This window comes from Colobus angolensis, unplaced genomic scaffold, assembly GCF_000951035.1.
Source record: "Colobus angolensis palliatus isolate OR3802 unplaced genomic scaffold, Cang.pa_1.0 Scaffold158, whole genome shotgun sequence".
Taxonomy (NCBI): Eukaryota; Metazoa; Chordata; class Mammalia; order Primates; family Cercopithecidae; genus Colobus; species Colobus angolensis.
In genome coordinates, this window is record NW_012114688.1 from 8582671 (window position 1) to 8608313 (window position 25643).

A 25643-nucleotide genomic window follows, 5' to 3' on the forward strand; every position below is an offset into this window, starting at 1 on the left:
CTCAAACAACTCTATAGGCAAAAATTCTAAGAATCCTATATAAAAAAGTGTGAAAAAGATTTGAATAGACATTACTCAAAAGACATACAAAATGCACACTGGCATATGAAAAGGTGCTCAACATCACTGATCATCAGAGAAATGCAAATTGAAGCTACAAGGAGATATCATCTCACCTCCAGCTAAAATGGCTTATATCCAAAAGGCATGTAATAACAAATGCTGGCAAGGATGTGTGGAAAAGGGAACCCTTGTACTCTATTGGTAGGAACGTGAATTAGTACAACCACTATGGAGAACAGTTTGGAGGTTCCTTAAAAAACTGAAAATTGGGCTATCATGCGGTCCAGCAATCCCATTGCTGGACTGTATAGCCAAAATAAAAGAAATCAGTATATTAAGGAGATATCTGCACTCCTGTTTGTTGCCGCATTATTCACAGTAGCTAAGATTTGGAAGCAACCTAAGTATCCATCAACAGATGAATGAATAAAGAACATGTGGTACATATATACAATGAAGTACTATCTACCCATAAAAAAGAATGAGATCGTCATTTGCAACAACATGAATGGATTTGGAGATCATTATGTTAAGTGAAGTAGGCAGACAAAGAAAGGCAAACATTAGATGTTCTCACTTATTTGTAGGATCTAAAAATCAAATCAGTTGAACTCACAGATCTAGAGAGTAGAAGGATGGTTACCAGAGACTGAGAAGGGTAGTGGGGAGCAGAAGAGGAAGGAAGGGATGATTAATGGGTACAAAAATAGACGGAATGAATAAGACCTAATATTTAGTGGCACAACAGGGTGACTATAGTCAATAATAACTGAACTGTACATTTTAAAATACCTAAGAGAGTAATTGGATTGTTGGTAATACAAAGGATAAATGCTTCAGGGATGGATATCCCATTCTTCTTTATGTGATTATTATGCACCAAATTCCTGAATCAAAACATTTCATGTACCTCATAAATATATATCCTTATTATGTACCAACAAAAATAAAAAATAAAATTAAAAGATGTATATGACCTTGGAAAAAGAACACAGTTTTTTTGTTTCCTTTCTAATCTTTAATATATTTGCTTAAGAAGGTAGAAAGTACAATTCAGCCTTGAACAATATAAGGATTAACAGAGACAACCCCCTGCACAGTAGAAAATCCATGTATAACTTTTGACTCCCCCAGATCTTAACTACTTATAGCCTACTGTTGACTGGAATCCTTGCCGATAACATAAGCAGTCAATCAGCACATTATATATGTTATATGTATTATATGCTGTATTCTCATAAGAAAGTAAGCCAGAGAAGACAAAATATTATTAAGAAAATCATAGAGAAGAGAAAGTATATGTGCTATTTATTAAGTGTAGAAATGGATCATCATAAAGGTCTTCATTATCATCATGTTACGTAGACTGAAGAGGAAAAAGAGGAAGGGCTGGTCTTGCTGTCTCAGGGGTGACAGAGGCCGAAGAAAATCCACGTATAAGTGGACCTGAAGTTCAAACCCAGGTTGTTCAAGGGTCAACTGTATAATTACACTGATTTTAGAAAGTTTTGATTTTATAAAGTGTCAAATAAATGTTTTGATGCTTACAGGGATTAAAAATTAAACATCTCTATTACTAATGTCAGGAAGAGGAAAACGTATTTATTCAGGTGGGTGCAATAATATAAAATGCCTGCCTGCCACAATTGTTTTCTATAGTGTTAGTACTTACTATATTCAATTTATAGAGAGACTCTACCTCTAGTAGCTCCATTGTGAGTAATCAAATAATTTTATGTTACCTATACATATATTTGTGACAACTATCTTACATGTATTTCTACTATCTTATGATAATACAATATAAAATGAAGAAATCAAGAATATTAATGATACTGTGAAATGATAATTTCAAATAGTCATTATAATTTTGTTCCTGTCTTCCCCCACTCTTTGCTCTATTCTGTATAATATCAACATCTCCAAATTCCTTTTCAATTCCTCTAGAGCAGATAATCTTGTCTTCTCCTCCCCTTTCTCTCCCTCTTCTTTCTTCCTCTCTCCACACAAATTTCCAGGGAAAGGAATATTTACTCTACATGTGTAAAGAAGGTCGAGACTTGAATCTTGTTACAAATGCTCTTGGAGACATCTTTATCAAGATGAATATGAGGTAGCCAGCCTGGCTGATGGGAAGAGAAATACCATGACTATGATTCTTAAGAATCCCTGGAGACCTACTCACATATGTGCTGTGCTCATTTTACTAACTGAATGCAGGAAATTGCATTCAATCTTCAGACAGCAAGATTACCCTGGAATTGACCACTTGAAATTGCAACCTCAATTTGCCCAGCAAGTGGGCATGAGGCAGAACAGGAAGAACAGGAGTAAAATTATATAGCTGTCCTTTATCTGAATCTAAAATAATATTTTTTCTTTCTTTCTTTCTTTGAGACAGAGTGTCACTCTGTCACCCAGACTGGAGTGCAGTGGCACAATCTTGGCTCACTGCAATCTTTGCCTCCCAGGTTCAACAATTCTCCTGCCTTGGCCTCATGAGTAGCTGGGACTACAGGTGCACGCCACTATGCCTGGCTAGTTTTTGTATTTTTAGTAGAGCCGGGGTTTTCACATGTTGACCAGGCTGGTCTTGAACTCCTGACTTCAAATGATCCACCCGCCTTGGCCTCCCAAAGTGCTGGGATTACAGGGGTGAGCAACCTTGCCTGGCCATACACATATATATATATGTAATAACAAATGCTGGCAAGGATGTGTGGAAAAGGGAACCCTTGTACTCTATTGGTAGGAACGTGAATTAGTACAACCACTATGGAGAACAGTTTGGAGGTTCCTTATTTGCATCAAAATACAACCTCCTTCCTTGTAGTTGCTGTGGGTCTGACATGAGGCTAGATCATTGCGAAGAATATAGTACTGAGGATTTCTGGGAAAAATGTGGAAGAAGTGGAAGATATTGGTTTAAGATCTTTTCAGGATGAAGAATTATGTAACTAAACCATAATTCTACCATATTTTTCCCCTTATAGTTTCTGAGTCTAGGGAATGAGGGAAGACGACTGTTATTAAGTCATTCGTTTGTCACATCTCTCTATAAAACACGTGGTCATAGACATTGCTATGGCAATTTCTCTGGTTGAAACTTAGATCCGAAAATAATAACCTTTACTATTTATACTACAGGAGCACTTAAAAGTATAATTAAAAGAATAAAAAACATTTTTATTTTACATATTTATAATATATATAAGTATCTGATAATTATGTATTATTAGATAAACTACATATCCTATTACATGAGAAAAGAAAACAATGATGCCACTTTTCATTTGGAAGGAGCTTCTGACAGCACTTTCAGTTTTGACCAGGAAGAAGTCCACGTGCTTCAGAGCATTGAAAAGAATCTTCTGGTCCAGTCCCCGTTTTATGCATCAGCACATAAACTATGAAAGCATGAAGTATGTAATCAAGTGGTAACGTGTGTGGCATGGACTATAAAACCTTTCAGAATTTAGGGGACAGATTAAATAATAAACTATATCATTATAAAGGTAAAGAGATACAGAATCCCTGTTAGATTTAATTGTCTGTATATGCGTAACGTGAAAAGTAATTTTTCCCTGGGATGTACTGTAATTTTTCACTTTAAGGAAAAAATTTTCAGCTGGGAGACAAGTAGAAAGGAGAAAATATGATTGGTATGACCCAGTTAAAATAAGTGGGATACCATAAATTGAAGTATAGAAACCACCGGTTTCCTGGTCCCCTGGTATGTTCTTAAATAATATTTTCATTTTCAACCCATTTTCAACCCAACTCTACTTGTTATTTCAGTTTTGACTACATGAAGATACCATTTTTATTACTACTTGAAAAATCAGTCAACCAAAAGGCAAATAAAGGATTTCCTTTATTAGAATTTTTTTCAGGAGATGTCTCTGCTGGTCTCCTGTGCTCACACTGTATCAAATCTAGCAAGAGCGCCATATGAAAAATGGCCACGGCATACTTAATTACTTTCCTTAATTACTCAGAGATCTGCAGCAGCAAGAGTATCTCACATGAGTCTGTTTTATTTCTGCTTTGCAATTATGTGTGCAGCCAGGTTTCCCTTAGAAAACAAATGAGCAGAGCTGTAAACAAAAGTCACTAACAAGAAACAAAGGTGATCATTTCTATGGCTGAAAGCCATGCATTTGGGGGAAAAAAAAAAAGCTAATCTTTTGACTGATTTTTAATCTTTCAGGAAATCCAGTTTCAAACTTCCACGTTCACAAGAAGTTATCTCCACATTCCCTGAATTAGTCATATGTGTGGTCTATGAGAAACTAGGGAGTCTCTTCTCCTCTAACTGTAATTGATGAATGAAGGAGATAGCCACTACCATGTGACCTCAAATGCTGTAGCTAGTTGGCATCACAGACAAGTTAATTATAATCCTTGAAACAATGTGGCATTTCATTTTGCAACCATGAATCATTCACTGTTTTGTCTAGTCTCCTGAGAGTCATTTTTATAGTAAACCAGTCTTTATAGTGTCAGACAGTGATTAGCAACAATGACACATTTTACAGATTGGGGCCTCAGAGCTGTGCCTACCATGTTGCTATATAAAGTGTGGTAGAGATCTTAGTATTAATAATCTTGATTCCTCCTTACAAAACAAAATTGGACCAAGATTATAGCCAAATTATTCCTAACAACATTATATGATTAAATACATTGTAATAAATTGGACCAATAGGCTTGAGAGGAGAAGGAGGTGAAACTGTCTGCCCAACAGGTTAACTTACATTTGCATGTTTGTCAATTAATGACATTTACAGTTTAGAAAAGTATTTGAAAGCTCACAATGTAAGAAGAGGTTCCTACCCTATTAGGTTTCAATATCAAAATACTCTGAATATTCTTAAAACATTCTCAACTTTAAAAATGACAGCATATTTTCTGAGGATATAATTTACCAAAAACTATAACAAATAAAAGAAGATTTAAGAAAGAATTTGGAAGATTTTAGATGTCAAAGAATATGTATTAGTCCCTTCTCACACTGCTATAAAGAACTGCCCAAAACTGAGTAATTTATAAAGGAAAGAGGTTTAATTGCCTCATAGTTCTGCATGGCTTGGGAGGACTCAGGAAACTTACAATCATGGTACAAGGGGAAACAAACACATTCATCTTCACATGGTGGCAGGGGAGAGAAGTGGAGAGTGAAGGGTAGAAAACCCCTTTATAAAACAATCAGATCTTGTAAGAACTCACTCACTACCATGAGAACAGTGAGAAGAGTGTGGGAGAACCACCCTCATGATACAGTAACTTCCTGTGAAGTCCCTCCCCCAACATGTGGAGATTATAATTCAAATTACAATTCAAGATGTGATTTTGGGTGGGGACACAGCCAAACCATATGATTCCCTTCTGGCCCCTCCCAAATCTCATGTCCTCACATTTCAAAACACAATCATGTCTTTCAGTCACCCAAAGTCTTAACTCACCAACATTAACCACGAAGTCCAAGTCTAAAGTCTCATCTGAGACAAGGCAAACCTCTTCCACCTATGAGCTGTAAATTCAAAAGCAAATTAATTACTTCCTAGATACAGTGGGGGTACAGGCATTGGGTAAATACACCTATTTCAAATGGGAGAAATGGCCAAAACAAAGAGACTACAGGCTCCATGCAAGTCTGAAATCCAGTAGGACAATCATGAAACTTTAACATTTCAAAATGATCAGCTTTGACTCCATGTCTCATATCCAGGTCACAGTGATGCAAGAAGTAGTCTTCTATGGCCTTGAGCAGCTTCACCTCTGTGACTCCCTCCTGGCTAAAGCCTCCCTCCTGGCTACACAAGCTGATACTGAGTGTCTGATGCTTTTCCAGGGACACAATGCAAGCTATCAGTGGATCTAACCGTCTGGGGTCTGGAGTAGGGTTGCCCTCTTCTCACAGCTCTACTAGGCAGTGCACTGTGGGGGACTCTCTGTGGTGGTTCCAACCCCACAATTCCCTTCTGCACTGCCCTAGCAGAGGTTTCACATGAAGGCTCTGCTTCTGTACCATACCTCTGCCTGGACATCCAGGCATTTCCATACATCCTCTGAAATCTATGTGAAGGTTCTCAAACCTCAATTCTTGTCTTCTACACACCAGCACGATCAACATCACATGGAAGCTGCTAAAGCCTGGGGCTTCCATCCCCTGAAGCCATGGTCTGAGCTGTATCTTGGCCCCTTCTAGCCATGACTGGAGTGGCTGGGATACAGTGCACCAAGTCCTGAGGCTGCACACAGCAGGGGAACCCTGGACCTGACCCAGGAAACTATTTTTTCTTCCTAGGTCTCTGGGCCTGTGATGGGAGGCGCTGCAGAAAAGGTCTTTGACATGACCTGTAGACATTTTCCCCTTTGTCTTGGTGATTAGCATTCAGCTCATTACTTACACAAATTTCTGCAGCAGGCTTGAATTTCTCCTCAGAAAAATGGGTTTTTTCTTTTCTATTGCATTGCTAGGCTGCAAATTTCTCAAACATTTATGCTCTGCTTCCTCTTGAATACTTTGCTGCTTAGAAATTTCTTCCACCAGATATCCTAAATCATCTCTCTCAAGTTCAAATTTCCACAGATCTCTAGGGCAGGGGCAAAATGCCACCAGTCTCTTTACTGAAACATAACAAGAGTCACCCTTGCGCTAGTTCCAAAGAAGTTCCTCTTCTCCATCTGAGACCACCTCAACCTCGACTTCATTGTCCATATCACTATCAGCATTTTAGTCAAAACTGTTTAACAATCTCTAGGAAGTTCATATTTTTCCGTATACTCCTGTTTTCTGAGCCTTCCAAGTCTCTAGGAAGTTCCAAACTTTCCCACATTTTCCTGTCTTCTTCTGAGCCCTCCAAACTGTTCCAACCTCTGCCTGTTACCCAGTTCCAAAGTCATTTCCACATTTTGGGGTATTTTTACAGTAGCACCCCACTCCTAGTACTGATTTACTGTATTGGTCCATTTTCATGCTGCTGTAAAGAACTGCCTGAGACTGGGTAATTTATCAAGTAAGAAGGTTTAATTGACTCACAATTCTACATGGCTTAGGATGCCTCAGGAAGCTTGTAATCATGGTGGAAGGGGAAGCAAAAACATCCTTCTTCACATGGTGGCAGAAGAGAAAAATGCAGAGCCAAAGGTGGATAAAACCATCAGATCTCATGAGAACTCACTCACTATCATGAGAACCACATGGGGGAACCACCCCCATGATCTAATCACCTCCTACTACGTTCCTGCCCCAACATGTGGGGAATATAATTTGTATTACAATTCACGGTGAGACTTTGGATGGGGAGATAGTCAAACCATATCAAGATACATAGGTAAACCAAGGTAAGTGACATTATAAATGCCTTTGCATCTCTTAAGAATGCAGTTTGTGTTATTGACTGTGTATGACTGTGCACTTTTTTTTACAATTTAGTAGAAATGTATTTAGATTTTTCTCTGCTAGTATGAACAAGAACCTATTAAAGACGAAACTGTCTCTGAGCTTCCTTTAGTCATCAACTTTTGATCATCAGACCCAAAAGATAACTTCTACATTTAAGAAAGAAAAATGAGACCTTCAAGTGAAGAGGGAGAAATACTTGAAAGAGATCTTTCTTACTTCCTCTCTCCTCAGACAGGTATACAGAGCTATGAGGTAGTTTATTCTCAAGTCCATGTATTTAGGGTAATGGGGTTTAATGTGCACAGGAATGGTGAAGGAGAGACACAGTTGTATTATCTCCTATTTTAAAATGTGTGTTACCAGGATGAAGCCTATCAGTAAAAATTGCCTATGATAATTTTGCATTACAGACTGTGAACTCCCAACTGGACATAGTGGCTCATGCCTGTGATACCAGCATTTTGTAAGGCTCAGGCAACAGGATTGCTTGAACCCAGGAGTTAACATCAGTCTGGGTGACATGGCAAGGCCCTGTCTCAACAAAAAATACAAAAATCAGCTGGTCATGATAATACACACCTGTGGCCCCTGCTATTCTGGAGGCTGAGGCAGGAGGATTGTTTGAGCTCAAGAGGTCAAGGCTGCAGTGAGCTGTGATTGCACCACTGCACCCCAGCCTGGCTGACAGGATGAGACCCTGTCTCAAACACTATAGCAACAACAAAAATCACATTGTGAACTTCTGAAGAGCTCTTTCCATTTATCTTTGTACACAGCACTTAAAGTGGGAGTACTTGTTTATCATGAAGACTCAGATTTGGAATCCGTGGATTAACCACTTGAGTCTCTCACCAGGCATTAACATTTATAACACATAGAAATTTTAACACATGACCATTGGAAGAAAACTGTCTGTGCCAGTTATAGATAGCTGTGTCTTTATGTAGCATCACCTAAATTATGTGCAAAATAAGTCAATCTCGTGTTGCTGACAACAATCCTCTGTAAAACCTGCAGATACAAAAGTTGAGAAGTAAATTATAGCGCTAATAAAGTTAACCTGGTAGGGTCCAAAATGGCATATGCAGCAGAGAAAAAAGGGAAACAGAAACAGTTCATGCTGTTATAATTGCTACAATTTCACTGGCAATTTAAATAAAATAATTCAAATTGCTGCAATTAACACACACATAGAATTCAAAGGATATTGGGTGACCTCGCACAAAACGCTTTGTAAAATCAGCCTTCCTCCAAAGAATTAACCTTCTTAAATCATTTGCATCCAGAGGACGCCTGGATTCATACTCTGCAAAGATTACAAGCACAGGAAAAGCAAGGCCCCTAAAGGAGAATGCCTATCAACAGCAAGCACTCTTTCCGGGGTTGTATCACCCATAAGAATGCACAGAGATTGGCGGTGTTATATTCACAAACTCCCTGGCTGAAGGTAGGATTTTGCTTTTTCTGCATGGTTGCCCCTGTGCAGCTTAGAAGGAATCTGTCAGCAAGGACTGAAGGCTGCTGTATTGCTGAGAAGTGATTCTGATTCACGTTGACAGAGATTCCACTTTTACTTGACTGCAGAAGCACAGGACCATCTTGTCTGTGATTTAGGTCTGAATAAAGGGCTCTTTCCTCCAATGCATTAGAGCACAGTAACCATAAATTGTTATTTGCAAAGTGGGGGAAATTTGTTCAATGTTTCTCCAGTCACCTGAAACCAAATTTAAGACATATTATCTGGGACACATTGAAAGCCTTTTCTCTTATTAGATCAGACTTATGCAAGCACAGAACTGACAGTACCAAGAATGATGATTTGTGGTCAAAAATCAAAAAAGTAACACTTGGGTGAGTCTCATATGAGTGAGAGATGACCTTTACTATCCCTTGTTCTGAGGTCAAGATTTGGGGAGCAAGGCAACCCATTTGAACAACTGCCAAACAGAAAGAACTCAAAAGAACTTTTAACATCTAGAATGTGTGATTTTTTTAACACCTTAATAAGAATCTTGACTCTGGATAATGCTGTTTAAATATTATAAAACTCTTTTCTCTGCCATTTTTGAGTTCATGCGTAAATGCTTTACAACACAAAGGCAAAAGAAGTATTCAATTACTACTTGCCACTCACATTTTCCCTTAAAAGTTTTGTCCTACTGTGTGTGTCTGTGGCCTTGTCTGCTTGCTTTGGCTACAAAATGCACTGGTATCAATTTAATGCCTTGTATTAAAAATATGTAGATACATTGAAGTCTAAACACATAGTGTTTAATAATAATAATAAATGATTATTATGTTAAATTTAATTTGTTTGATGATTATTAAATCACTGGCAATAGGATAGTAAAAGACTAGTTAATAACGAAGATAATTCAAGTGAATTTGAAGGAAAAAGTACAATTGCCTCAGCTATGGAAATGATAATTGTGAATTGAGAGGGAACTGGACCTCTTTGCAAATTATTCATATAAGGGATACTGTCTCAAATGGAGATAATAATAAACAAAAGCATCTATTTAAATTAGCTTCTCCTTTCCAAGGAGGATCGGTAAATCCTTTTTACAGAAATTCTATGAATGGCTGTGGCTGGATCCAGATGTCTCTAGCAGAACAAAATGGCGGGAGGTATAAAATAAAAACTCAGAGGAATCAGCAGAAGCATATACCTTGCTTGTCAAAAGTTCAAGTCCAATTAGGAAATAAAAAAGTAGTTTTTTTGAAAGAACAAAAATATGATTCAAAACTAGGAAACAAAATAAGAATTCTTGAATACAAAACATTTGTATGAAATCAGAAGTTAAAGAACATTCTTCTTGAAGTAAGTACTTGTTAAAAGGCTGACAAAATCAGACTCTTAAGTGGCTATCTGAACATTAGTTGAAACAGCTTAAATGGTGCATGCTCAGGAATAACAAGTTTTAGTAATTTATTCCCAGAGTGACCTTTCCCAGACCATAATAAATCATCCATATGTAGTGTCTCTTTCCATGAACCTTCCATTTAAAGAAGGCAAAAATAGAAATACTGCTGAGAGTTTGAAGCAGTGACTGACTCCAATAAGAACACTGAAATTGGAGCATAAAAAGCACAAATCTAACTTCCTGGCAGAAATTCATCTTTGAAGAAAGTGCATGTCCTCTGGCTACAGTGCTGAAATCACTCTTGCCTCAAGCCCCAGATTTCTTTTGCTTCTGTGGATAGTCCAGAAAAGAAGAGAAGTCTTGCTCTTACTGTTCACATTCAAATGTTGAGTAAGAAAATCAGTGTTAAATAAATGAGCAAAATGATTAGTGGAGATTGTGTTTGTCCCATTGAACCAGAAGCCTAAGGGACTAACTTTAGAATTCTAATTTTGAGACTCAAAATTGTCACTATTACTCTTATTTGAAAATGAATTGTTTAAATCAAAGTTCTTAAAGTAGTGATCATAATGACCTTTCATCTTTTATATACTTCATCTGTTTGACCAAAATTTGTACTTAATAGCCCTAAATTCTGTATAAATTTAAGGCTGAAATTTTAAAGAAACAATGCATTGGAAAATCTGAAGCTTCATTACAGCATTTCCTGCAGTTCGTTTGGCTCATTGTGCACTGTTGTTTACAAATTATGCACAAAGTTGGAAGTGGGGGAGCTATATGCTTAATATAAATTTATATTTTTCAAATAAAGTCATACTTATAAATGCACAATACACACAATTACAATTGGTATTGTAATTGTATTTAAAATTATAATTGGTATAAAATTATAATTTTTCAAATAAAGTCATATTTATAAATACATAATACACACAAGTACAATTGCCCCAGCTATGGAAACAGTAATTGTGAATTGAGAGGGAACTGGACCTCTTTGCAAATTATTCATATAAGATATTCATATAATGGTATTGGTATAAAATTAGGTATAGTTATAGAAAAAAAATAAGAAGAAAAAGAACACAGAACAATGTAACGATTGCCATACAATAGAGAGTTTAAAGAAAAGATAAAACCACACTTCATATTTTTTATAAATGACTGAATTTTAAATTTCAGTTGAATGACACTTAAAATTCCCAAGATGGAAATGGTTTACCCATAAGCCACCTTCTGCCATCATTCTATAATTACAGATTAAACAATGTCACAAAGTAAATGAGGTTGATAATTTGTTATAGTTTTATAGCATCATAAGTATAATGACAATTTGATGTTATGCCTTGTATTAAAAATACATAGCTACATTAAAGTCTAAACAAATAGTGTTTAAACAAGCTTGCATATAAATTTATCTTTGAAGACTAGTTTTGCTAAAGCAATAGTGGGCATAAAACACTACTAAAATAATAATAAATCAGTAAATGTGCATCAAAAATAATAAAAGACTTGTGATGAAATACAGATTTGAATTGAAATATAGACATGGATCACCTCTATAAATACATTGTGGATTTTAAACTATCCCATGAGAAGAAGTACCCAGATCACAAAAGATTGTATAACACTGTGCAGCCAATAATGGACAATTTATTGATGTGTATTTCTCTGATTGTATGTGCTACAGGAAAGGAAAAAATGGGCTATGCTCCACGCCTCTTACTGGAAGCAAGTTTTTGCCTTGATCAGGCATACAGTATTCACTAAACTAAAACAAAAAAAAATTCTCAAAATCCATTTATGACAACTTAAATATAGAAGAAAAGGAGAAAATCAAAGCATCTATATGAACTAGCTACACAAGTAAAAGTAGGAGAGGAGGATATTTTTCATTTTGACCAGAGAAATTTGCTCATAGAGAATGGTTAAGAAAACTGAAAGAACAAAGGTGTCAAAGTGTTAAAAGTAACTCTTAAATAGCTCTGGAGAGAAATATCAGCAGAAATAGAATAGAAGTGTCCAGTTACCTATAATATTTCTTGTTAATATTTTATTTTCCCTAAAAAATATACTTCAGAAATCCCTTACATGAAATGAAAAAAGTAGTTCTGCTCTTCTTGAACAATGCATTTCTCAAAGCAATACTTATGCATTATTTAACCTTTCCTTATTTGTTCATCTAGTGAATAATGACTAGGCAATAACTTAAATGAAAGAGCTAGAGTTCAATACATTGTTTGGTGCTTCATATATTAACGTACATCTTAAGAACAAATAGCTAACTGAGCTCAAAAAAATAGTGTGAGACGTGGATATCAAACCAGAAAGATTTTGTTCCTGGTTTGAGGAGTATTTTGCAGTGCTAAATTACCTTAATATATCCACTTTAATCTGATTCCTTTTTCTCTAGGCAACAAACAAAAGTCTTTTATGCAAATGATCAAGAGAACACTGTGATGAAAAGTCTGCAGTTAGGAGTTGGAATCTAGTAAAGCCTTTACCGACTTGATTTTAGATGGCTGGTGAATCAACTGAAATTGCTCTGCATCACTTTCTTCCCTTGCACCTCGATGGCATGCTACGACAGAGATCTTGGATTTCTAGTAATCAAATATTACGATCAGGAAGCATTGACATTGCATAATACATCTCATTTTTATAGCCCTTTCTGAGAAACCGATCACTGTACAATATAAATAATGAAAGGAGTAAAATGAAGTCAAAAGGGAGTGAAATGAATAATCCCAGTAGGGAAAATATGCTGTTGAAAGTAGAACACAAAACATTTCATACCAAAGCAATTGCTAAGCCAGTTTTTACTCAAAGGTTATAATTTTTAAAATGAAATTTCACTAACCAATGTAGTTGGGATCACTTATTGCACAATACAATGAACAATTGATTAGGTAGACCCTTTGGTATTAAGTGCCGGGAAGTTTTATGTTAAGTGACTTAGGAAGAAAATGTGAAAAACAGTGGAGTCAGTACAGTGTATGGAATTATATACATTTTTAACTGTTGTAAGTCATATAACAAAAAATGCCTACTTAGGTACAATCATATTGAAGAAATAGTGACCACACTGCATTTACTGGCAAGAAATTGATTTGCTTAATACCATCTAAGAAGTAGAGACTCTATGTTCCAATTTGGACCAGGCAGCAGAGATATGTATATACAGTTCTGGTTTCTCTTAATGATAGAAATACAACTGGCTATTAGAAGTATTGTTATTATTTCCTTCATTGATGCTTGTGATCCTCTGAAACAAAATGGATTTATCAGTTGGTATTATATCAGACTTAATTTGTGAATAAAACATCTAAGCTTCAATAGCTTTTTGTTTGTCTCCAAGTTTAGAGATACCACGTATCTATCCATTTTCACCATCTCCACTGTTTCCACCATAGATGAGCATCCTGTCAATGTTCATGCAGACCTTCTCAGTAACTGGGCCCCTAAAATATTTTACATGGCCTTTCTATCCATTCTCCACACTGCAACTAGAGTTACCTTTTTCTAATGCAAATCTGTTTGTGTCACACAGCAAAATACTCCACTGAAAACCTGTTAATAACTACCCATTTCTCATAAGATTAACCTGATCTATCTATAAATCTGCCTATATGTTGCTTTACCTCAATTTGTATAACTTGCACTTCTCCATGCTGCAGGCACTCTACGTTTTATTCAATTCTTTGCATCTCTTGCTTGCCCTCAAGCTTTCGCATAGGCTCTTTCTCAGTCTAGAATGCTTTTTCCATTCTCCCTACTCTCCATTAGCTTACTTATTTCCTACTCTCCCATTTAAAATTCAGTTCAAGCTTTACTTTGCTTAGTTTTTAAATTCTGTCAGATTGGTATTTATTGCTTTATTCCAACGTGTCTATGTCAGAATATATTTATATGTGTTTAATTCTAAGTTTTAAAATGTTTTTCTTTTTCACAAAAAATATAGAATACAGAAAAGTGCACAAAACAAAAATGACCTGCTCAAAGATTTATCATTAAGAGATAAATCACGGGCCCACCATACAGGAGGCAGAATTTTGCACGCATTATCCATGCCCAACTCATGTCTATACTCAATGAATGCACACTCTCAACAGTCCTCCAAAGGGTAGCATTGTTATGAATTGTCTATTGAAAATCTAAAAAATTTTACTACCTATCTAAACAAATCCAAACACAAAAAGCATGGATTTGTTTGTATTTTTCTCTTTTGAGCATGATAGAAATGAAATAAAAAACTATTCTTTGTTTTGATTATTGATGATGTAAGTCTTTCAGCTTTATTGTTTGTACTCAAAACTGCCTACATAATTTTTAGTTGTTAGCATTTCAAAATGAATTTTTGATCAAATTTTCAATTTTCTCCAAAACAAAAATGAAAATGTCTTACTGAAATTTCATTAAATCTGTTGATAAATATAAAAAGAATAGATATATTGACAAAAATAGTTTTCCAATTTATGTACATGATATAGTCCTCCATTTGTGTAACTCTTATTTAATTGATCTCTACATTGTCTTATAGTCTCCAGTATAGAGAACTTGTACATTTTTAGTTGGATTTATTTCTAGGTGGGTTTTTAAATTCTATTATAAATTGTATCAGTTTTTAAATGTCATTTTCTATTTAACTGTTTCTAGATTATAAAAATGCTGTTAATTTTGTTCAGTTCCTTGTGTCTAGGATCCTTTACATAATAAATTCAGTTATTATATTTAATCATTTTTGTGGATCATTTTGGATTTTCTGCATACACAATAATGTTACACATGCATAATGACAGTTTTATTTCATGCTTTCAATACATACTTACAGTTTCTATTTTTATTTTCCTAACTTACTGCTAAGGCTAGAGCATTTAATACAATATAACATAGATAAAAAAGAAATGAATATTTACATCTTTTTCCTGTCTCAAAGGGAAAACTTTCACCATTTCAAAACAAAGTATAATGTTTACTGTAGGGTTTTTGTGATACCTTTTATGTAACTAAAAATGTTTTATGTAGATGTCTTTTGTTAATTGTAATACATGTTATTAAATGTTAGTGATTCCTTCTATTATATGTTTTGATCTCCTCTATTATATGTTTATTTTCTAGGTTAATTTTGTGGTTACCTTTCTTATTTCCTTCTTTTTATGTTTTGTTAATATTATTTTTGTTCTTTTCTAAAATTTTAATATTATTAGGTCATTGATTCTTAACTATCTCAAGTACTGATTGACTCTAACTTCATAGGTTTTTACATATGTTAATTTTATCATCATTCTTCTGCAAATAATTTCTTATTTTATTTTATTATAATTTTATTATAGTATTATTTCTTCTCTGGCAATAAAAATATTTGTGGTCTAAGTTTTTTGATTTCTAGATAAATTTATTTTTTAACAGAGAATATGTACTGAAAAATTTTGATCCTTTGAAATGTATGGAGAATCAATGGTTAATTTTTACAAAGGTTTTATATTCATTTGAAAGGAATGTGTATTCTTCATTTCTTATGTACTCTATACTAAATATGTTCATTAAATCAAGTTTGGTAATTGTGTTGTTCAAATATTCCATATCATCATTGATTCTTCTACTAGTTACAAATGGGGAGTATTAAAATATGCCACTAAAAATTGCGGATTTGCCTACTTTTCATTGTGGATCTATGTACTACATGTTTTAAAGCTATGCTACTAGATACAGATAAATATAGATATTTTAGTTCCTTTATTATTGTTGTTTTCCTCTTTTCCCCTACTTAGGCATCTTGCTTATTTGGTCTGCTATTAATGTAGCTACACTTTTTCACTTGAATAATGTTTGAATGTTGATGATACTGTTTTTTTTTCCACATTTTACTTTCATTTTTCTAATCCTTGTTTTACATGAACCTTCTAAAAATAACATGTTGTTAGGATTTGTTTTTATTTGGTCTGAAACTTTGTGTTTTAAATGGAATTTAACCAGTTTACATTTAATATAACTACTGTTACATTTCTATTTAAATCTATCATCCTACTAAGTACTTTCTATTTGCCGTACCTGTTCTATATTTTTGTCTCTTCTTTCTTGCTTTATTCCTTGATTCAGCATTACTTGCTATGCCATTCCCCTCTTCTACCTCTTGCAAGTTATACACTCCTTTACCATGCTCTTAATAGTTACCCTAGAGATTAGCACATATTTTTTCACCAATGTCTAATATGAACTGATATTTTTACTTTTTATCCAGACAATGCAAGGATCTTTAAACACTTTACTTTTACTTCTTTCCTGACATTTATGCCATATGTATCATATATTTTAATTCTACATACATTTCAGAATGCTCAAATTATTATTATTCTCATACCTAAGGACAAGAACAATACTTATTTAACATTTTCACAACTTTTTATTCTTGCCTATATTTCTGATCTTCCATCTTGTAATGAACGGAATGTTCGTGTCCCCCCACAAAATTCATATGTTGAAGGTCTATTCATCAATTTGATAGCATTTGGATATTTGGGTACGGAACCTTTTGGAAGTAATTAGGGTTAGATAACATTCATGAGGGTAGGGCCCTCATCAGAGAACTGCTGTCCTTATCAGAAGAGACACCATAGAGGAGCTCTCTCTCTCTCTCCAGCTTTCTCTACCCCAGGGAAAGTCACATGAGCACAGAGCAAGAAGGAAGTCATCTGGACCCACGAAAACAGCCCCTCACCAGAAACTGAATTGGTTGGCAGCTTGATCTCAGAGTTAGCCTGCAGAACTATGAGAAATCAATTTATTTTGTTTGACACGCAGCCTGTGGTCTTGTTATAGCAGCCCAAGCTTACTAATGCACATCTGGAATGATTTCTTTTCTGGAGAACATTCTCTATTATTTTCTTAACTGTGAGTTTAGGTTTAGAATTTTGGTTTAGCAAATATTATCTTTCAGAACTTTATAATTTTTATGTCTTCATTTTCCACTTGTACTTATTATTATATCAGTTCTTATTATAATTATCACCTCTATAATGATGCTATAATGAAAATATGTCTTCTTTTTCTTCTCCCTTTTTATAATTTTCTCTTAATTTTCTTGCTTACAGTTGATTTAGTATGGTTTATCCAAGTGAGGATTTATTTTTCCTGGAGTTCACAGGGCTTCTCCAGTGAGTAAACTGATGTTTCTCATCTTTAAAAAATGTTATTAGCCATTTCTCCTGTTTCCTTTGATAGATTATAAACTTTATAAAAAATGGGATTTATATGTGTTATTTTAGTCGCTCTTGTATTCCAGCACATAATGTTTCATAAATATATGTTGATGTATTACCAATTCTGGGAGGCCCTCTTGATATGTTCTTCCTTACTCTTTTCTACTCTGATTTCAACATCTGCCCCTTGTGCCTCTCGGCATTCTGTCCTTAAACACATTATGGCTCCTTTTGCACTGAAAGCACAGTGCTTCTCAGGCAAGGCAGTCACCTGTGGGTGTATTCAGCTATGCCATCTGGGTGAACAAAGACATGAAATAAATGTGGCCCAGCCTTCAGAGGCATTTGGGTAGATAGTTTTACAATAAAGTTAAGCAATTCAATGACATATTTTAAATATTTGTATACATAACAAACACAGGTGGAATAGAGCCATGGTTTTTAAGATGGTTCTAAGAAACCTCAGTCTGCAGCAGAGCCATCTCTGTAATGAGTGTGCGGGGTGTATATTCCCATGTATTTTGTATTTTTGCCTGTCTGCTTTGAATGGAATTTTCTATCGAAAATATAAATAGTGAATAAAAGGAATCTGAAAGCTATTTGAAAAAACTCCAAACAGCATTCTTTAAAAAGAAAAGTTATAAATGCCAAGCATTCAGGCTATGTTCCCTGGTCCCCATTCTCTCTTCATTAGGGATATTTCAGAAGCGCTGTGTGCACTTTAATTCAGAATGTACTTGTATATCTGCAAGATTTTAGACATTGGGATGGTATAATTCTTGCTTCTAATCATCTTTATATTCTCCAAGCCCAGCACAGTTAAAAAAATAAGAACTGAATAAATGGGTGGATGAATACACGAATTATATTATGTATTGTAGTCATTTTATGTCTTTGAGAAAAATGTCTTTAGAAAAAAAAAGGAGTTAATAGGTGGTAGCACAAACGATGAACAATTCTCAGGAAAGGCCATTCAAAAATTGAAGTAAATGAAAAGATATAAAACCTTCATCTACAAAAGGTAAGCACTTCTGACACGATCTGTTTCAGCAATGTTAGTAAAGCTAGACTGGAACAACTGACGTTCTACACAATCATTTCAGTTAATATATTCACTTTAACCTATTTTGCATCTATTTGTTTATTGCTGCATAAACAGAAGTGAAAGATCTACTGTTTGCTAGTTACTTAACTTTTGTGAGTGTAGCATAATTATAAGTGAACTGATAAGTAATGAAAACATTAAGTGTTGTGTAAAGATTATGACTCCAGTGGCTAGTAGGGCAATTAAATTTGATGTTTGATACTCTATCTCACAGTGAATAACGATAGGGCTTCCCCTGTGACTATGTAAATAGCTGACTGATAACAATAAAGAAGTGGTTATAAAGGCCAATTCTACTCACTATTAAATATGTGACTAAGCAATTCATTTGACAATGAAAGTGATTGGTAGCAAACACTGTAATATAGCACAGATGAGATCAATGTTGGACCCTACTGTCAAATGGTAAATGCTTTTTTTTTTTTAATTTATTGATCTGTGAGAGGAATAACAAATGAACATCATGGAGCACTAGTATTTGTAAACTGTGACTTGATTGCCAATTCATTTGCCTGACACCAATAAATAAATAATAAAATGAAATATAGCCAACATTTTCAGAAAGTAAAATCGTATTAAAATCCAATACATTGCACACTGTGTGGATCCAATGGATATATGTTATTAAGTTGCTCTTGTTACTTTGTTTGTTTGTTCCTTTCTTAACATTCCTTGTAGCAATAAATACTTTGATAAATAAATAGTCCCTTTAAAACAAATTTTGTTAGATATGTAAAAATCTAAAGTCTTTTATTTTTGCTTTTGACTCGAATAACAATCAACAGCAGGTCCAAGAATGAAAAACATGGATAAAAATAAATCAGAAAGTCTTTGTATCACATCTGGAATGCTCAAAAGGCAGGCCAAATATTTGTTGAAAGAGTGAGCAAAGACAACCACAAAAATCATTTTTGGAAATATTTTTTAAAAACAAAATGCATAGTACTAGTTATAACAAGAACTGTTAAGACTGTGTTGTACTGTGCTGAATTTATTTGATGATTTTATATTATTTTGTATTGAATTACATTAAGCTGAGTGGAGGCTAGAAGGTAACATAAATTATTGGGTGATATAAAAGTCTTAATAACGCCCAGCCTTTAGATAAAGATAAAAAGCTGCCTCAGATGCTGAAGGATAAATTAAACTCCACACACGAGAATGATGAAATAGTATCTGAATGACATCATCTTTTTTTCACAAGGTTAACAGAAGTGTCTATTGGGGTTTAGACATATACTGACCCTGTTTTAGAGACTGAGGCTTTAGGAGTAGAGAATATAAAGTACAGTTTAGAAGACACCTGATGGTTCATGTGACGTTGTCCTATTTCTTGGAACAAAATTTAACCAAAATTTTAAAGAAAACACATTGTTTTAAATTACATTGCACTGGTTATTTTAGAGCCTAGGCCTTTTTTGAATCATCATCGTCTTTCTTTGTTTTCAGAATAATTTTAGTAAAGTCAGAAATAGGCTTTTAAATTTGAAAAGTGAAAGTTATTATACTAAAAGATAAATTAGTAATTCTCAAAAAATGTTTTACTATAAAAAGACAACTTTTACAATAATGGCAAATCTTTTTTTTTTCCACCACAATTAACCATCTGGCAAATGAGTTATAATTAGGTCATCATTTGGTAATGTGATTTCAATAGACAAAAAGAATACTAATAATAAAATGAGCCAAATTTCATTATCTAATATAATTCCTTATAATTTCTCTAGCACTTCAGTTCTGTTTTAAATGATTCTATTTGTTAATCTTTATACATCTCTTTCATGAAGATGAATAATATAACACATTCCCAATTGATAGACACGGAAACTGAAAATAAATGCCAAGTAATTTATAGGTGGCAAATTTCTAAAAAGGCTATGTTATTTATGTAGCCTCCAGTAACTTCAGACACAATTAATTCAATAAACAAACAAACATTTCCTGGATATCTACCATGTATCAACACTGTATTGGCCATTATCAACCATGAAGACAATATAGGCTGTGACATAAATGAATTTAGAGAAAGAAGTGAGAGAAAATTATAAATGCATGTTGCAAAGTGAAGTTCAAAATCACCAAATTACCAAGAGAATAGGAGTTGCCTGGAAACTGTAAAATTTCAAGAAGTTTACCAGATGACTGATTGGCTATGGGAATTTGTGAGAAAAAAAGAGTCTAGAATTTTTCTTTCTTTTTATTCTTTTTAAAAAATGGAATTGATGTCATTGATGGTACTATGCTCAATATGGGCAATTCGTGAGGAGTAGAAGCTTGGGAAGAGAAAGTAATTAACTCAGTTTCTATGTGATCAAATTTGAGTCTTGATGGCACTTCAGATACGTAGTGTAAGAACTTGCTAAGTTCTAGAGATATTGATTATGAAACAGTTAATACCATTGAGGGGAATCAAAAAGGTTGGCCAAGGAGAATATATTGAGTAAGAATAGATAAGGCTGAGAATGAAGTTCTGGGGCAACATTTATGTGTAAGTGATGAAAAGAAGGAAAGAGGCCAGCAAAGTACCTTAAGTGGCAATGGTCAGAAGTACAAAAAGAAGCAGAAAGTGGTATCATGGAAACTTCCTCCCCACCCTGCAAAAATATATATCACAAGAAGATTAAATCACCCAGGGTTTTTCTCTTTTTTTCCTGCATTGATGCTGTATTTAAAAAACCCCACAAGACATCAGGGCTTACAACAAAGTATTTATTTTTTGGCATATTGGTCTATGAGTGAGCAAAAGCAGCTCTGCTTCATGTTTTTGGCAGTGCCAGACCTGGCTCCAGTTATAGGTTGAGTTCAGGTGTCCATCACGTGCCTCCTTGTTCTCTCCAGACCACCACTAGCTGGAAATGTTCTCAAGAAACATGGAAAGAGCATGAGAAGCCAAGCATATTAGAACCCTGGCTCATGTTGTATCCATTAATACTCTATGGGTCCAAGCAAATCACATGTCAAAGGATCAGCACTATATTATATACTCTACCTACACTAGTAATAGAGGCTTTGCAAAGTCATCTGGAAAAAAGCATGGATTTATAATTCTATAATATGGATAGAGTGACAAAATAAAAACTGTAATCCAATCAAATCTGTAACAGAAGAATGTGGTCAACTGTCAAAGATCAATTACGGGAAGAACCAGATAGACCAGAGTCTACAGTTTTTGTAATTACTCACTTATTTCCAAGTATAAAGATTTAGAGGAAATGAGAATTTCTTGTAGCATATATTCTCTCTTCTATTTTATAGAGAAATATAAATATCTGAGGAACTTTGTAAAAATACCTATGCATGAAACCAGATCAATTAAATCAAACATACTGAGGCTGAATGGCAAACATTTAAAAAAAATTTTTTTACAGTTCCTCAAGGAACTCTAATATGCAGGAAGGGTTTTACAGAAGTAAACAGTCTCCACTTTCCAAGGGATGTTAAAAAAATGTCACATTATGGCATAGTTTTAATTTTATGTACCTGCATGTGCATGTGGTACTACATGTATGTATATATGTAATATATATGCAAATTTGTAAATGTATACACACACGTTACAAGGGAAAAGAGAGAGATACAAGCATCATGTTTACCTCTGAATGATGGGTTTGAAAATGCTTATGACTTTACTATTTATACTTCTTTACATTTTTAAATTTTCTGCAGTGAAACGTATGACTTCTAAACTCTGAGATAATAAATCAACATTAATAAGTAAAAATTCAGACTAAATTAGATGCCCAGGGTCAAAACTGCAAAATATTAACAATTCACAAAAACACAAAATAGCCTTCCAGAATGAAGATGTGACAATTACTGAAAATCTGAAGGAAAAGAAAAAACTGAGAGCCAACTATTTCCTGTACGTGGTCAGCATGTTCTAAAAGATCATGATGAGGGCTAAAATGTAGTGATATACTTTTATTTGAATCTAAACTATTTCAACCCAGAATTTTGTCATAAGGGTCTGACTATACTCTGAAATAACAGGTGAAAATAAGATTGAGAATAAGTTAGTGACAGTTCAGTGTCCAATATGCATTTTTCTCCTCTGCCTTTCATGAAACTTGATAGGTTAAAATTGATCCTTTCATACCATGAAATGGGATAATTTTTCATCTCAGTTTGATCTTATCAGGCATCCTGTACCTCTCCACTTGATGATAAAAGTAAAAGATACCACTCTGATGGAAAAAAAAATGAAGAAAACTGAAATAAAATGGAGATGGAGGAAAAGTAGCAATTGATGAAAGTTTGGATATATAAATATGCAAATGTAATATATCCCAGGCTTTAACTCAGTTGATTTGTTGGGTCTTCACAAAAGATACGGGCAAATTTATAGCCCATTTTTTTGCTGTCTTTCTAAAACATTATTTTGTTTCTGAGCACTGAAAAGGGAAGACAGTCTGCATTTTTGTAAATAAATGTGCCTGTGGTTTGTGAGATCTAGGCACATATGTTTCAAGCATAAATGTTTTCTACTGGGAACTCTATAGAAAACCTATTATTGAGAATTAGATGATTTCATGCCTCATAAGTTTAACACTAACTGGCAGAAGTCAAAAGGAATTAATTTTTTTGCAACCGTGTCACAACTCCAAACATTGTGCCAAACACTCCAGTTTTAAAAAATTGATTGGGTAGAAACATCCATTTGTAGTTGATATGTGTGTTGAACTCCTGACAATGACTGTTGTTGCTTTTATTATTTAGGTAGTTATTGTTCTTATTGTTTTTAAATGTGAACCAAATATATGACCCTTTAATTACAAAATATAAACTATACTTTTCAAATCATGCTGCTGGCTTTACATAAAGCTAGCATTGCAACAATGACTTCTTTAATGATCCTACACTTGCTTCCATATGAATGTTAACATTACTGCAGAAAATCCAAAGTTTGTGATTATAAAGACACGAACACTAAAGAAAGAAAATTAAACAATACTTTCTTTAATAAAATACTCTGAATATTTACATTCTAATTAAGAAAAGTTTAGTGGCTGGCCTAATCATGGCAATGGTGGAAATGAAGTATATGAATTCCCAGCCCCATACTCTGATCATTTAAATGCACTCTGTATCTTTCCTTTATCCACAGGCAAGATTCAGGGAGCAGAGACACATAAACTCTCCCCGTGACACCCCTAATGACCATTGCTTAGTAGAGGTAATAACCTTTCTCTAATACAAAACCCATTAACCTGAAGACACCCAAAGACCTCCATACCCGAACTGAGGTTTAAGTTCTGCCCTTATATCTCTTCAACCACAATTGACCTCAAGGAGAAAACTATAGCAAATGTGCTCAGCGTGTGGTAATCCTGTATTGGTCATGAAGGAGGAGATATAATCCTTCTCCCAATTGAAAGCTCAAAGGGAGGCCAAGCTTTCGTTACATTAGTATAGAAAGCGTGCTAGTATAGGGTAGTACCACTCACTGAAAAAGGGGATAAAGTTTTCATGACCCCAGAAACACAGGAGCGAGGTTCATTCTCACTCCTAAGGAACAACGAACTTAAGAGTTGTTCCTTTAGCATAGGGGGATTCATTTACCGTTTCTTTAGATTAGTACCACCTATTGAGCCAGGCTATTTTTACTCAGGGTACAAGGTTACAAGTGAGATTTCACATTCTAGAAAAAGAGCAAACAACAATGATCAGTAACCAGATTCAGAATGAAGTAGTGTCTATGAACTATGTTAAGTATGAAGAGAAACAGAAAATTTCAAGCATCCAAAGATGATTTCAAACAATGGAACTGCTTCTTCTCCCCTCACTGCACCCATGGGAACTGCTTTTGCTCATTAACCACACTGGGAAAGATCAATTGCAACCTGTCGCTTTGATGGAAGAAGTAACTGTTCGTTGCACTCAAGCAAGTCTTCTTTGTAAAAAAATTTTGAATAGAAAATGCCAAAGACATGTATGGCATTTAAAATATTGTGTTCTTAGCACATCGATTTTAGGAAGAGTTATTTAACAATATTTAATGAATTACAATCATTATTATAGACATAATCTCATAAAATAGCATTTGTTTAGGCTTTGGAGTAGCAGGGAGTGTCTGTGCAACATTTTTTTTTTCTGTAATTGAAATGCTATTTACCTCTTCCTAACAGAACGAGCCGTCTGTACAGAGTGGTATTTAAAGGTAATGCTGGATTTTCATCTGTTCTATTCTGGCTGTGAATATCTCCTGATGCCTCCCTCTTTTTTCTTAGATGTCATGAAAGGGCAAACTCAAATATCCAGTGTTTCCATACAAAATGTCATTCATCAGCCATCTATTTACTGAAAATCATTATTGGGAGAGGTCTTAGAAGGAAAACCTAGAGATAACTCATATGTGGCCTTAAATCTAAAAGAAACCTAACATGCAATCTACATAGAAAGAGAGACATAACTTGTTCTAAGCATGATTTACATTTTTAGTCATTTTCTCTTTCTCTAAATTTGTGCTTAGATTCTTAAATAAGTTAGAACACTTCCTTTAAAAAAATCTATTCCTTTTAAATTTCCATGGCAAAAACTATTGACAGCTTTCCATGAGACAATAGATCATATTTGGAAAGACCAATTTGATGCTAACATTTGATCTCTGAGTGGCATATATTCCAGAAGGAGGTTTAATTATACATCTGACTCCCACTCACCCATTTGGCAGAGTTTCATTTGATTTTTATTAAACATAAGACTTGAAAACATGAGATATAGCTTTATCTTTCATGTTTTTTTAATCCGCCAGAAAAGTAGTTAGAAAGCTGAAATTAAAACTTGTGTAGATATAATTTCTTGTTCCCTCTTGCTTTGGAACTGATGTCTTCAATTCAAAAGGGAAAACATTTTTCTTCGGAATACTTTGGAGTAAGTAACTTTGCTGGGACTCTTCTCTGCCTCACTCCACACTCCAGGTTATAGAGTGAGAAGAGAGCCTACTGAATGACTTATTTTTGTTATTAAGAACTCTCCCAACCATACCCATTAAATGCATAACATTA